At 33.0% G+C, this 14,441-nt stretch overlaps 1 non-coding gene across 1 annotated transcript; it reads left to right on the plus strand.

Annotated features, from left to right (window-relative positions):
• The first annotated feature begins 13,083 nt into the window (after positions 1–13,083).
• TRNAS-GCU (transfer RNA serine (anticodon GCU)) lies at positions 13,084–13,165 on the plus strand. The gene has a single exon. It is a non-coding gene; the product is annotated as a tRNA-Ser (tRNA).
• The last annotated feature ends 1,276 nt before the right edge of the window (positions 13,166–14,441 follow it).

Raw genomic sequence — 14,441 nt, forward strand, 5'->3', positions numbered from 1 at the left:
ATTGTTTCACAAATAAATGAGATGTTATAACCCGGTTTAAAAGTTATACGGGTTTGATGAGACCCTAGACCCGTTTATTTTTTTTTACAATAAAATCGGTTTTTTAATTAAAATTATATATATCTTTTTTTAAATAAATCATATATTAATTTTAGTATATCCCTACTTTATAGGATTTTTGTATCAAATATTTGGTGAGATTAGTTTTTAATTTAATGAGATGTTATAACCCGTTTAAGAAATATATGGGTTTGATAAGACCCATACCCGTAAATTCGGGTCAAATGCATGAGAAGCCTCCATTTAAAAATCAAGCAAATCTGGTGACTCCAAAAAAAGGGGAGCGACCACATCGCGACACCTAAGATTTTTATGTTTTCGTTTATATATATTACTAGTTTTTATCCCCCGTATTACGAAGGCTGTTTTACATTATTTATTCATTCGTTTTTAATATTTATATACATTTTTGGAGTTCAATTTTATTTATTGTAAGAAAAATTATATTAGAGTTTGATAATAAAAGAGTTTCACAAATAACTAAGATTTTATAACCCGGTTTAAAAGTTATTTGGGTTTGGTGAGACCCAAGACCCGCTTATTTTTTTTACTATAAAATTGTTTCTTAATTATAAATAATATCTTTTTTTTAAATCATATAATAATTTTAGTATATCCTATTTTATAGGATTTTCTCATCAATAATTTGGTGAGAATAATTTTTAATTTAATGAGATGTTATAACACGTTTAAGAAAAATATGGGTTTGGTAAGACTCATACCCTTGAATTCGGGTCAAATGCATGAGAAGCTTCCATTTAAAAATCAAGCAAATCTTGTGACTCCAAAAAAAGGGGGAGCGACCACATCGCGACACGCAGGATTTTTATGTTTTCGTTTATATATATATGAAAACATAAAAATCCTGCGTGTCGCGATGTGGTCGCTCCCTCTTTTTTTGGAGTCACCAGATTTGCTTGATTTTTAAATGGAGGTTTCTCATGCATTTGACCCGAATTCACGGGTATGGGTCTTACCAAACCCATATATTCCTTAAGCGGGTTATAACATCTCATTAAATTAAAAACTAATCTCACTAAATTATTGATGTGAAATCCTATTTTAAAATAGGATATACTAAAAATTAATATATGATTTATTTAAAAAAAGATATATATAATTTATAATTAAAAACCGATTTATTTTGCGTTGTGCTTATCGCACATTTACCAACTATAAATCAATTATAAAGATTAACAAAAAGAAATTGAAATTATAAAACATGTACAGGATGAATTAAGAATGGTGGGAATGAATTCTAAGATTCCTGTCAAATATTAAACTTTAATTTAAAACATAAATCCTAATTATAAATTTGTTAGGAACCAAACTCCTTTTGTTACGTAAATTACGGGGTTGTTTTATATTGTTTGTTCTAATATTTATTTACATTTTTAATATATATTTTTTTTATTGTATGAAAGTTAATAATATACTTATGGTTTGATGATAAATTGTTTCACAAATAAATGAGATGTTATAATCCGGTTTAAAAGCTATATGGTTTTGATGAGACCCAAGACCAGTTTATGTATTTTACTATCAATTTGGTTTTTTTAATTATAAATAATATTTATGAAAGTTAAATAATATACTTGTGGTTTGATGAGATCCAAGACCCGTTTATTTTTTTTACTATAAAATTGGTTTATAATTTAAATAATATATATATATATATCTTTTTTTAAAATAAATAAGATATTATTTTTTATTATATCCTATTTTATAGGATTTTTACATAAATAATTTGGTGATAATAGTTTTTAATTTAATGAGATGTTATAATCCGTTTAAGGAATATCTTGGTTTGGTAAGACCATACCCATAAATTCGGGTCAGCATGAGAAGCATTCATTTAAAAATCAAACAAATCTGGTGACTCTAAAAAAAGGGGGAGCGACCACATCGCGACACATATGATTTTTATGTCTTCGTTTATATATATTATAGATAGATTATTGTGCAGGTATGCGTTGTTATAAATTAAATACTTACCTTAGGGCTCTTATGAAATATGTATTTATCACATCATCCACCAGACATATATACCATAAATTCTCTTTGATGAAAGTTAAAACTTAAAAGACAACACATGCTATGTTTGATACTATGAATTAATCATCAATGGGTTTGTGAAAGTTCTAGTTCATTTTTTCTTGTGTTTAATATAGAAAATAGGTAAAAAGAAAAAAAAATCAAAACACAAATAGGATGCATCGGCTCTACTTAAGTACGTACAAAAAGTATTCGGGAGAAATTCCTACGAAGCCAACTTAGAATATATAGAAAGAAAGTTGTCAGATAAGAGTTGATTTGTTTATCTCAACCGTAAACTATTGCACTTAAAGGGCCACATGAATAAATATGTCAAGTAAGTCGCCTATTGTGAAGAAAATGAATTGTGTTAAGGGGATGAAAAAAAACAATTCTCTTATCAATTTTGTAGTCAATCAGATACTTTTTATGTATGAACATATATGTTTTGTCCATCTATGAGTTTTTGATTCATTTTACTAAAGTAGTTCAGTTCAAAATGCACATATGGTAAGGCTATACATCTTAATTTAGAGTGTTAACAAAATATTGAAAATGAAAGAGTAACATTTGGTATGGCAATTTGAGTTTTTGGATAATTACAATAATGCCCTCATATATTTTGCACGTGCTTATTTGTTACCTTTAACGGAAGTTACAAGTTAGTATTTAACATTGTTGTAAACTTAAAAGTTGAAATACCTATAATTGTGAGTTGTGACTTTTAAACCTTAATTAGTACTCAATCTTGTTATTTTAGAAAAACTTTAGGGACTAACTGCATAATTATGTATCATGAATTTACAAAGTAGTTCATATTAATGGATTCGATATAAATCGTCATCATAATAACAAAGGAAAATCCAATTCACCTATTCACACAGAAAAAACAAATTTGGGTGAATACTCGACTTAACATCAAACGATGTATATATTCTTGTCACGTGTGAAAGAGTCAATTCAAGTCATGTGTTATTTCTAATGATCTATTAAATTGTTAATAAACTGTATTTTATTTTAACTCATATAATATACTAATTTTTTTTTACACTAACTATTTGTACAAGTTTGAAAATAACCAAACAAGTTAAATATAAAACGACTATAGTAAGGTATTGTTTAAATAGGACCCATATTTTTGTTGCAAAATATACTAGTTTTGTTTAACATAAACGATTAGTTTCACCCCAAGAGGAAGACAGAGAGGTTCAATGTTTTATGTATATGGCCAAGTTTACCGTAAGAGGGAGTATCATCCTGATTCAAAAGAAAGTCAAAGTCCATTTCATAGAATTTCATGGACATAAGAAGGTTTGTTTTGCATATGACAAATCAAGACCAGGGCCGGCCCAATAGTGTTAACGGGCCAAGCTAAGGCTTGAGGCCTCACAAAATAAAAGGCCTCCAACTTTTAAGTAAGCTTTATATACATTTGGGCTTATCATGCTCATATTTGGGTCCTGGGCCTGCAACTGAAAGGTAAATGCAGCCTGGAACTTGAGAATTGTGGAGGGGAACGGGAATTACGGGGAGCACAAAACGATTCAATTAGTTGCCTCACTTTCCTTTCTTCAATCAAGAGTTTTATTTGTACATTCAACATACCACAATCAGTACTTTTCTTATGATTCTCTTCGGCCTTCATTCTTCAATTGATCCAATTAATTAGTTTTGAAGTTCAATCGATTCAATGGGTAGTTTGGTATTAATTAGTTTTGAGTTTTAATGGGTTGTTGGGTTTTAATCAGTTTTGAGTTTCAATTGGGAGTTGGGTTAATCAATTTTTGAGTTTCAATCGTCACTACTTTGCGGCTTATGGAGTTGTGGGTCGGTGGGTACTAGATTTATACTTTCAGTTTGTGGTTTCAAACGGAAGGATAGATTATAATAGACAATTTGCAAATGTGTTGACCTCATTAGGTACTAAATTGTTATTATTATGAACCTAATCTTTTAGTTGCAGTTTGTTATTTTCTCATTTGTTTTGATTTACTCACTTAATTTGGACATTAATCATTTTGGTTTAAGTTTTAAAAAAACTTTGATTTAATTTGATTCCGTGATTTAATGATTTAAATATAACAGTGAGTTTGTATAATATTTGAAGTTTATAGTTATTGGTCCCAAGTGTAGATAAAAAAGAATGGTTTATAACATGGCTATTGTAGAAAAGGCCCCAAATTTTTTAGTTTGCTTGAGGCCACTAAATACGTTGGGCCGCCTCTGATCAAGACTCATAGGTCAGGGTTTTTATGACAATGGTAGTACTGACAGTGAGTTAGTCAAAGCTTCGGTCAGAGTTGCCAGACAGTAGATTAATATATCAAGTATTTTAATAGTCAAAGTCTCTCTCTATGGGATTATCTGCTTTATTCAAAGAGTGTTTGTTCTCATGATTTCATAGGATCCAATAGTTTGCAATTGGGAACAAGTAGAGATGGTTTAAAACCGGTTTTTTACCATGTTACGATCGGTTTCGGTTCGGGTTTTGATCGGTTTCGGTTCGGCTTTTGACCGGTTTTTGTCCGGTTTTGGCCGATTTCGGTTTGGTTAACCGGTTTGAAACCGGTTTTGGTGGAGAAAACTACAAACCGGTTCCAAACCTCCAGTTTCAAACCAGTTCGGTTTTGGTTTGATTTTCGGGTCGGTTGGGTTAACCGGTTTATTTGCCCACCTCTAGTCTAGGGTTATAGTCAGTCAGTAGAGACGCATGATAGGGTTTAGCTGGTCCGAGTCGTAGTTGGCGCAGTTAGTTTTCTCCTTGCTCAAGTTAATCAAGGGTCCAATTTATGAGGCACATGCTATATTTTTATAAAATAAATTTTATAAACTTAAATAAAATTTATATTAAAATTTATGTCATTTTTTAAAGAATTATTCTTATATTATAACGTTAAAATTTATTATATATTTTTTAGAGAATTCTGCAATTTGTCTCCCTGGTATATGGTCCGATTCTACAGGTTTAACACTGAAAATGATTTTGCGAAGTATGGACCATCGTGATAATCGGGCGGGTCAATCTGACTCCTTCCGTTAAATATTTTCGTTTAAGTCCGTTTATTTGCAGGGTATTTTAGACTTTTACAAATGTAATTTTGGCCAGTCACATATGTGCCCCTCTGTTAGTTATATTTTTTAAAAGCTTGAAAAAACCAGCTTGTCGGGAAAAATGACAATCCGACCACTGGGTATTATCTTCTTCCTCCTTCCTCCATACTCTTCCCCCTTCTCCACCCTCCTTCCTCCCACTTTCCTTCACCCGTTTCTTACCCAACAAGACCTCCACAATTTATTTACAATTTCCCCACACTATATATATATATACACGGCCATCACCACAATACCCATCACCAACACCATCACCGACGCCCGTCACCAACACCATCGCCGACGCCCGTCACCAACACCATCGCCGACGCCCGTCACCATCACCGACGCCCGTCGCCATCCCCATCCACATCCGACGCCACCACCGACGCCGAGCCGCCATCCCGCCGCCACATCCGCCGCCATGGTTTGCGTGTTCATGATTCGGTTCACATGTTTAATAGGAGTCCCACTAACAATAGATCTCTGAATCCGGTTTCGGATTCGTCAAATTTCCGTCCGCCTTGTGGTTAATGTCGCCGGTGTAGTCCGGTTGGCGTTCCGTAGAACTTGGAATGCTGACCCGCTTCTCCTACCGTACTGTTCGGGTTCGATTTCGGCTTGTAAAATCCCGAAGATTATAAATCGGGAGTTTTGATATATGTGTTTATGTATTGTGTTTATGTATTGTGTAATATATATAAAAAAATGGTTGTGTTCATTGTGTGTTCGGGCTCGGGTTTGGGGATAATTATGGTTGTGTTCATTGTGTGTTCGGGCTCGGGTTTGGGGATAATTAAAAAATGAGTCGGTTGATCGTTTTTTAGCTAAAATTACAATAAAAAACGAGCCGTTTCGTCGTTTTTTAATGAAAAGTTTGTTAAAAAACGAGCCGTTTCGTCGTTTTTGAACAAAAAGTTTGTTAATAAACGAGCCGTTTCGTCGTTTTTTAATGAAAAGTTTGTTAAAAACCGACCCGTTTCGTCGTTTTTGAACAAAAAGTTTGTTAAACAACGGCCCGTTTCGTCGTTTTTTAATGAAAAGTTTGTTAAAAAACGACCCGTTTCGTCGTTTTTTAATGAAAAGTTTGTTAAAAAACGACCCGTTCCGTCGTTTTTGAACAAAAAGTTTGTTAAACAACGGCCCGTTTCGTCGTATTCGGACGAGTTTGATTTTTTAGAAAAAATTGGCGGTTTAAAAATACGTTTAAAAAAACCCGATCTGCAAATATTATTTACAGTATATATATATATATATATATATATATATATGCAGCATATACATACAGCATATGTATATATACAGCATATGTATATATACAGCAGACATATATATACAACATATATATATATATATGCAGCATATATATACAGCAGCATATATATACGGAGTATATATACACAATATATATATACTATACGGCATACATACAGAACATATATACAACATACATATACAGCACATTCTGGTACTAAATATATATTACATATTGTGTAGTTTTATTAAACGGTAGCTCAGTTCAACTGGTTTGTGCTGTTTGTTGTTAGACCAGGGGTTGGGGGTTCGAACCCCACCCACTACACGAAATTTAGATATTTAGTTTTAGGTTTAATTAAAGACTCAGGGGTAAAAGGGTAATTTCACCGTTTTTAGGTCAGTCAACTGACGACAAGGAGTCAGATGGACCCGCCCAGTTATCACGATGGTCCATACTTCGCAAAATCATTTTCAGTGTCAAACCTGTAGAATCGGACCATATACTAGGGAGACAAATTGCAGAATTCTCTATTTTTTATTATAACATTATAATTTGTTATAAAATTATTATATAAAATTTTATTTTTGTCACACCCCGACCAAAGGCGGCGGAACATGCCAAGGTGTAACGATTGCCCATAAGCAAATTACACTATTAAAGCGACAATATTTCATAAACTCATTTCATTTCACAACATCGAAAATGCCACATAACAATATTCATAACAAGTCATAATAAAATATAACAAAATATAGCAAATCAAATATTGTTTATTTTTTTGCTAATATCCTAATGGTATTTGTGACGTTTTCTTCAAGCATCCGAATCAACCAAGATGTAAACCTGTACCATTTCATAAAATAAAGTTTGTTAACACAAAGGTTGGTGAGCAATTCATAAGTTTGAGCAACAATAGTATATAGTAAGAAAAGCCACAAAACTAGTATACGAAACAATAAATAAGAACTATAAACTTGGATAAAATAGTTATCGCTAACAAGTTAGCGACACCCAACTATAAGGGAATGCCAAATAGTTTAGGATTTTATAGTTATCATTAATTGCATTACGTTAACGACACCTTGCCATAAGGGGTTGCCAAATGGTCTAGGATTTATAGTTCCACCATCCAATAGCGGTAAACACATAGGCAAATAAGCATAGAACACCAAATCGAGCAATTATTCAAGTAAAATATACAACAACGTTTGTGGCTGGTCATGCGATAAACAAGGCTGAGGCGGGTAAAGTAGCTAAGCACGAGAAAGCTTGCCTTGAGAATCAGCATGTGTTCGTACCATTTGCTTTTGACACTTTTGGCGCTCTTGGCCCTGACGCGGTTCAGTGTCTTAAGCGGGTTCAGCAGGTGGTCAGCAGTAACTCCGCTCATGCTAAGGGGAACATTGTGTTTAGTAGGGTAGGGTTTGCTATTCAGAAGGAGGTAGCGGCGCAACTTGTTGCCCGTTTATCTGCCGTTAGTCTGTAATTGTCAATGTAATAGTTTGATGATTATTATCGAAAAAAAATATTAATTTATAATAATAACCCTTTAAAAATGTAAGTTTGCTCGAGACCGGGTTAAAGTATCTAACCTTAATATTTACTTAACCAATGTTAAGTAAAAAGGTGGGAAAAATGATAAAATGCAAGTTCCATTGGGCTAAAGATACTAAAATGGGTCTTTAACGAGTGTTCGGATTGTTGGTTCGGGTCTTGACGAATGGTCAACTCAAAGTCAACTTTCCAAAATATTAATTGTTTAACTCACAAAAACTTTATAAGACTTAACCAAGTTTGTAGATCTATTGTTTTAGAACTAACAACGTTCGTTAAGCGAGTGTTCGGTTTTGTCGGTCCAAACTTTGTTATGAGATCAAGTTGGATCCAACATTTCCAAGTACTTAAGAAAATAATTAAAATCAGTTTATAAACTATTTTTAAAGAAATATACAAGTCTTGATAGCTAAAAAACACACTTGAGTATTTTAAGCGAGTAAAAATCGGATCGGTTTGGTTTCCTTCTCACAACAAGTTCATAGATGGATTCCACATACCCATATATCATAAATCTTGTATAATAATGTACAAATGAAAATATTTAATTTCTACAACTAAAAATTCAGCAACAAGTCTTTTTAACAAAAGTTCGGTTTGGTTCGGTTTCCATCTCACAATGAGTTCATAGATGAATTCCACATACCCATGACTTGTAAATGTGACTAACAACTAAAATGAGTAGAAGTTAAACATAAATAATATCTGCAAGCAAGTTATGTGAGTGTATATATATCAAGAACACGAAGTCCTCCATAAAGCCTTGCCTTACGAGGTCCGAAACTTAACCAACCGGAGTCGGAGAAGTAACTACCAAAGGTAACAAGGGGTGTGTATTATATATATATATATATTATACCACCATATTCATGTGTTAGTAATTTTAGATGAACAAGTTTGAATGAAAGACTATAGTTAGTTTGACTTGAGAAGTCAAACCTTCAAGAATACATAAATAAACAACCATGAATCTATGAAGGATTTGAGAGAGAATTTGAAGTAAGAGCAAGTGTAAAATGAAGAAGATGAGTGTGTATATATAGGGTAAGGGTCAAAGCTTATTTATAAGGTTCTCTTTTATGTTTTGCATGAAAATAGATTGGTTAAACAAACAAGAAAAGCACAAAACAACAAACAAAAACGAAATGTGTGCAGGTGGCCCTAGACGTCGCGCGGCCTGCCCATGGCCCCTTGGTCGCGCGGAGCGGCGTGCCCGGGGGGGCTGACCCAGCTCGTCTTTTGTGGTTCATTTGTGCGTCCGGAAGTTCGTTTTTGATGTAATTTGCTCGTTTTAAGTCCGTTTTTGAATCTGTAAAAGAGATTTTTCAAATTAAACAAATGGGAACAATTTTTTAACATAAAAATCCAATAATTTATATATCATGAGTTTCGGTTTACAAAATGGGTCGGTTTACAACGTAAAACAATGCATAAACGAATACAAACAAGACCCGAAATTAACGAATGTCACAATTTTCCTTTTATAACTTGTTAATTTCATATTATAAATCTTTAAAATTAAACATTAGACAAAATGGCAAAACTCGTCCTTTATGTTTGCATCAATTTTCAATGGTAGTCCTTTACAAAGATGAATGCTAGAAAACATCCTTTATGTTTAAAAATCTTATCACGTTATGTCCTTTTGCCCTAACCCAGTTAGTTTTTCTCGTTAGATTATATCATGTGCCTTGCACATGAGGGCAAATTCTTCATTTTACCCATTTAATTAAATACAACATTTTTATAATTAAATCAAATTTCCTTAAATTAAAAATAAAATACCCTTTATTTTTAAAATCAAATTTAATTAGAATATATATATATATATATATATATATATATAGGATCAGGATCATGGGAGAACTTTGAGAATCATTTTGGACCACAAAAAACTCAAAAATAAAAAAATCATAAAATAAAAAAACACAAAAATGAAAAAAGTAAAAAAACCAAAATTCTTATTTTAACATCCCGGTTTCATAAAAAAATAAAAAAAACCTCGGTTTAGAAAATTATATACACATATGTATAATATATACATATATGTACATTTACATGATTTTTTATACACATGTGTATAAATTAAGATAAATGATACTGTACATATGTGTATATTACGTAAATAAAGATTAAATAAAATTATACATATGTGTATAATACAACGTTTTTTTTTATTTTTTTATTTTTTTTTAAATTTTTTTAATGAAACCTGACAGAAATATAAGAATTTTGGTTTTTTTACTTTTTAAAAATTTTTGTTATTTTTTGTTTTTTGATTTTTTTAAAATATTTTTTAAAGGTGTTTTTAGTGGTCCAAAATGGTTCTCAAAGTTCTCAATTTGCAAATGGTTCTCTTAGGATCCTTACCCTATATATATATATAATATTTACATATTTTATAATCCATTCCTTTACCACCGTCTGCAACCTCCGTTGTCCACCGTCTCCCCCCCCCCTTCACCGCCACCCTAACCATGGTTGTCTAAAAACCAACCCGGCGACGTTAGGGACATAAACAAACCCTAACAATGGTTGTCGGAAACCTAATCACGGTGTATTCCCAAATCAAAATACAAAACCCTAGATCTAAAATCATGATCTAAATTCTGGAGAGGATTATTTAGATCTTGATTAAAGAAAAAGAACAGAAAGAGGAGACGATGGTTCCGACACGTTTTCCGGCAATCGGCAGCGAGATGACGTGATTCAGTTGTCTTCTCCAACAACGAGGAAGGCCACGAATTTGATGCAATAGAAGATTCCGACCACTAAGGTAAGTGTCGACAACCTAAAACCTCGATTCTCGACATACGGTGGTGGTGTTGGTTGGTGGCGATGCCTGTTTTGCTGGGATTATGGCTTCAGAAGACCAAAGATGATGCTGATGGTGGTGGTGGGGGGGGGGGGGTGTCAGGTGGAGACGGTCCCAGGTGAAGGTGATATTCAAAGTCGATGGGGTTTTTTTGTTGGTGGTCAAAGTGACGGTCACTCATGGTGGTTGCCTGGGTATTTTATGAAGTTAAAGAGAGAGAGAGAGCTGGGGATTTTATGAAGTTAGAGAGAGAGAGAGGGAGAGAGAGAGAGATATGCTGAAAAAAATATAATTAAACAAATATGCAAAATTACAAAAATACCCTCATGTGGCATGTACATGACTAGACTTAACGAGAAACACTAACTAGGTTAGAGCCAAAGGAAACAATGTGATAAGATTTTTAAACATAAAGAATGTTTTCTGGCATTCATCTTTGTAAAGGACGACCATTGAAAATTGATGCAAACATAAATGACGAGTTTTGCCATTTTGTCTAAACATTATTAAAAAAGAATAAAAGATTCGTGGTCCGTACAAATAGAGTTCAAATTTCATCGGTTCATACAAATAGCTTGGTTGATCATCTTAAATAGTTTGGCAGGTCCTCACAAATTCCGTCGGTCCTCCTAAATTTGAAGAATTGGCCGGCTAGATTCTATTGGTTTTAAGATTGGGTGGATGGTAGTAGAAGAACAGGCTGACGATTTATGAATGGCCATTTTTGGGATTTTAAAACAATGTTTAGTCTTGGAACTAGGTCAGTCAAAATGACCATTTTAAGAATTTTCCAAAAAAAATAATAAATCTATTTATTTGATACAATTCTAGATGTGAAATCATATACATATGCAACACACAATCACACACTTTTTTTTAAGTCGATGCAAGACAACCAAAATTACATCACTAAATTGGATAGAAAACCTTTCGAAAAAGATAAAGTTACCTTTACACTATCCACTCTTTCTCCTTTTTCTTATTTAATGTAAATCTCCTTTATTTAAAATCTGTAAAAGAGATAGTGTAACAACAAAGAGTTTAATGATATGGCCAAATATGAAACATATCAAAGTGGCAGTCAATTTCAAGAACACCAAGATTGATATTCTAACGACCTACCAGTAAATTAAATGAGTCAGATGTAGTAGTACAAACTTATGTGTAGTACCATTGGTACTACACTCCATATTGGTCGATATAAATCCAGGTTTTAGCCATCACCTCAACTCCCTGGCAAACGCAACACGCTGCGATGATGCATATGACCTTCTACTGGGGCAACAACGTCACTCTATTTATAGACTCATGGAAAACTGACTCATGGTTCAGTTATTTCATTACCTTAATCGTGTGTTTCATATTCTCGGTGTTCTGTCAGTTTATGGAAGACCATCGTATTCGGCTTAGGCTACTTTCCACCTCAAGTTCAACCACTATCGAGAACGCTCCTTTATTATACACAAAGTTATTTTTTGGTCGTAGCCGATCAAGGTTCGTTGGGTCGGTGTTGTTTGGGATAAACTCCGGGATCAATTACTTGTTGATGCTAGCGGTGATGTCGTTTAATGGTGGTGTGTTTGTGGTGATTGTGGTTGGATTGGGTGTTGGGTATTGGTTGTTTAGGTGTGGTGGTGATGATGAACAAATGATGGTTCTTGACGATACGTGTGCTTCTTGTTGACCTAATTAATATGCTGTTGATCGAGTTGTGTTTTCTATAAATAAGTTAATTATAGTGAGCTAGGTCACATAGAAGCAATTGGTGATGCATGTGTGTGTACATGTAATATATGAAGGGGTTTATGGAATGGTATTATAATCCTTAATTACGCATTTTCATTGTTATAAATATAACTCATGTTAAAGCATTGACCAGACCATCTCGAAATAAGTTTAGTGCTATTCAAGCAAATATAACGAAATGTTCTAACTGTAACCTAACTAAGCCGGCGTAGTTGGTGTTCCACCATCCAGAGGTAGTTTGAAAGGCTAATAAAGTACATGTTTACATGATCATTACGTACTTAAGTATAGCCGTACAGGTAAACGTCAATGCGTTGAGTTACATCACCATATTGTCATAAATATGCTATGATGACTATGAATATTTCCATCAAATAAACGTATCAAAGATTCAAGTTTGAGTCCAAGTTGAGAATGAGAGATGAGTATACTCATGATAATCACATTACCTAAAACTGAGAGAAGTGAATTAAAATGTCTAAGGAGTAATAAAAAGAAGCAAATTTAAACGCTTGTAAAACGTATTGACGCTTTGGTCGAGTGGTTAAGGCGTGTGCCTGCTAAGTACATGGGGTTTTCCTGCGAGAGTTCGAATCTCTTAGGCGTCGTAATTTACCTTTTCAGGTAATTATACGGTTTTTAACTGCAACTTTTTATTATAAGTTTATAAATTGGTAAAATGGGTACCAGGTTCACCAAATTCTTTTACAATCCATTTTAACTAAACTGTTACCTAACATGAATGTTTTATTCATCACTTTTCTTTGTTTCCCTTCATGAAAACGAACAATGTAAAAGTATAAAAACAATGTTTTAATGGAAACAATTAACCGGTTTTAAAATATAATGAAATTGTCATTTGGATGAGTATTAATTTTGTATTAATATGCTAAATTGATTATGTCGGTTAATTACTCATGAAATGAAAATGTTTGGACTAATGCATCTTATCATGATTGGCCAAGCATGACTATGTTTGATCAATTATGAATTTATGATCATGCTTAACCTAGTATAACCATGCCTCGACAAAGTATGAATATTTTTGATCAATTATATACGCGGGTGACCAATCATAACTATGTTTGACCAGTTATGACTATGTCAGCTTACTAAGCTAAGTCAACATGTTAACACCAACGTAAAATTCTTGTTTAACATTTTTTTAATGCAATTTATAATAATATGAAAGAAACCAAACGACTATACGTGATTAGTTATATTACTTAAACTGAAATGCAAACATAAGCCTTACAAACAAATGTATTCAATTTTGTAACAACCAAGTTGAGTAATACAACGGTAACAACCAAATATGACCAATTTTAGGGGTGTTTGGGATTCATTATGACTTTTCCCGATAAGTCAATAAGTTACATTATTATTGTAACTTATTATTGACTTATACACTCACAAACATTCCCAATACCAAACAAGCTTATAACTTTTTCTGAAAGTTATAAATCGGTGAAACTAAGCAATTTCAAACACCTCCTTAAAACCAAATTAAAATACAAATACAACTTATCCCAACATTAATCAACCACATGTTCGAGGACAGATGTTCAACCCGATTTTTGACCATGTGTATCATTCATATTAGCTTGTAGCCTAAGGGTATGTTTGGCAAGTGTTAAGCCATTATGTCACACCCAGACCAAAGGCGGCGGAACATGCCAAGGTGTAACGATTGTCCATAAGCACATGACACTATATAAAGCGACAATATTTAACAAACTCATTTCATTTCACACATCGAAAATGTCACATAACGAATATTCATAACATAGTCATAACAAGATATCACAAAATATAGTAAATTAAATATTGTTCATTTTCACTAATATCCTAAACGTATTTGTGACGTTTTCTTCAAGCTCATAA

The sequence above is a fragment of the Bidens hawaiensis genome, unplaced genomic scaffold (genome assembly GCF_021521415.1).
Source record: "Bidens hawaiensis isolate Kalapana, Puna unplaced genomic scaffold, B.hawaiensis_p1.1 tig00024978_1, whole genome shotgun sequence".
NCBI classification, from domain to species: Eukaryota; Viridiplantae; Streptophyta; class Magnoliopsida; order Asterales; family Asteraceae; genus Bidens; species Bidens hawaiensis.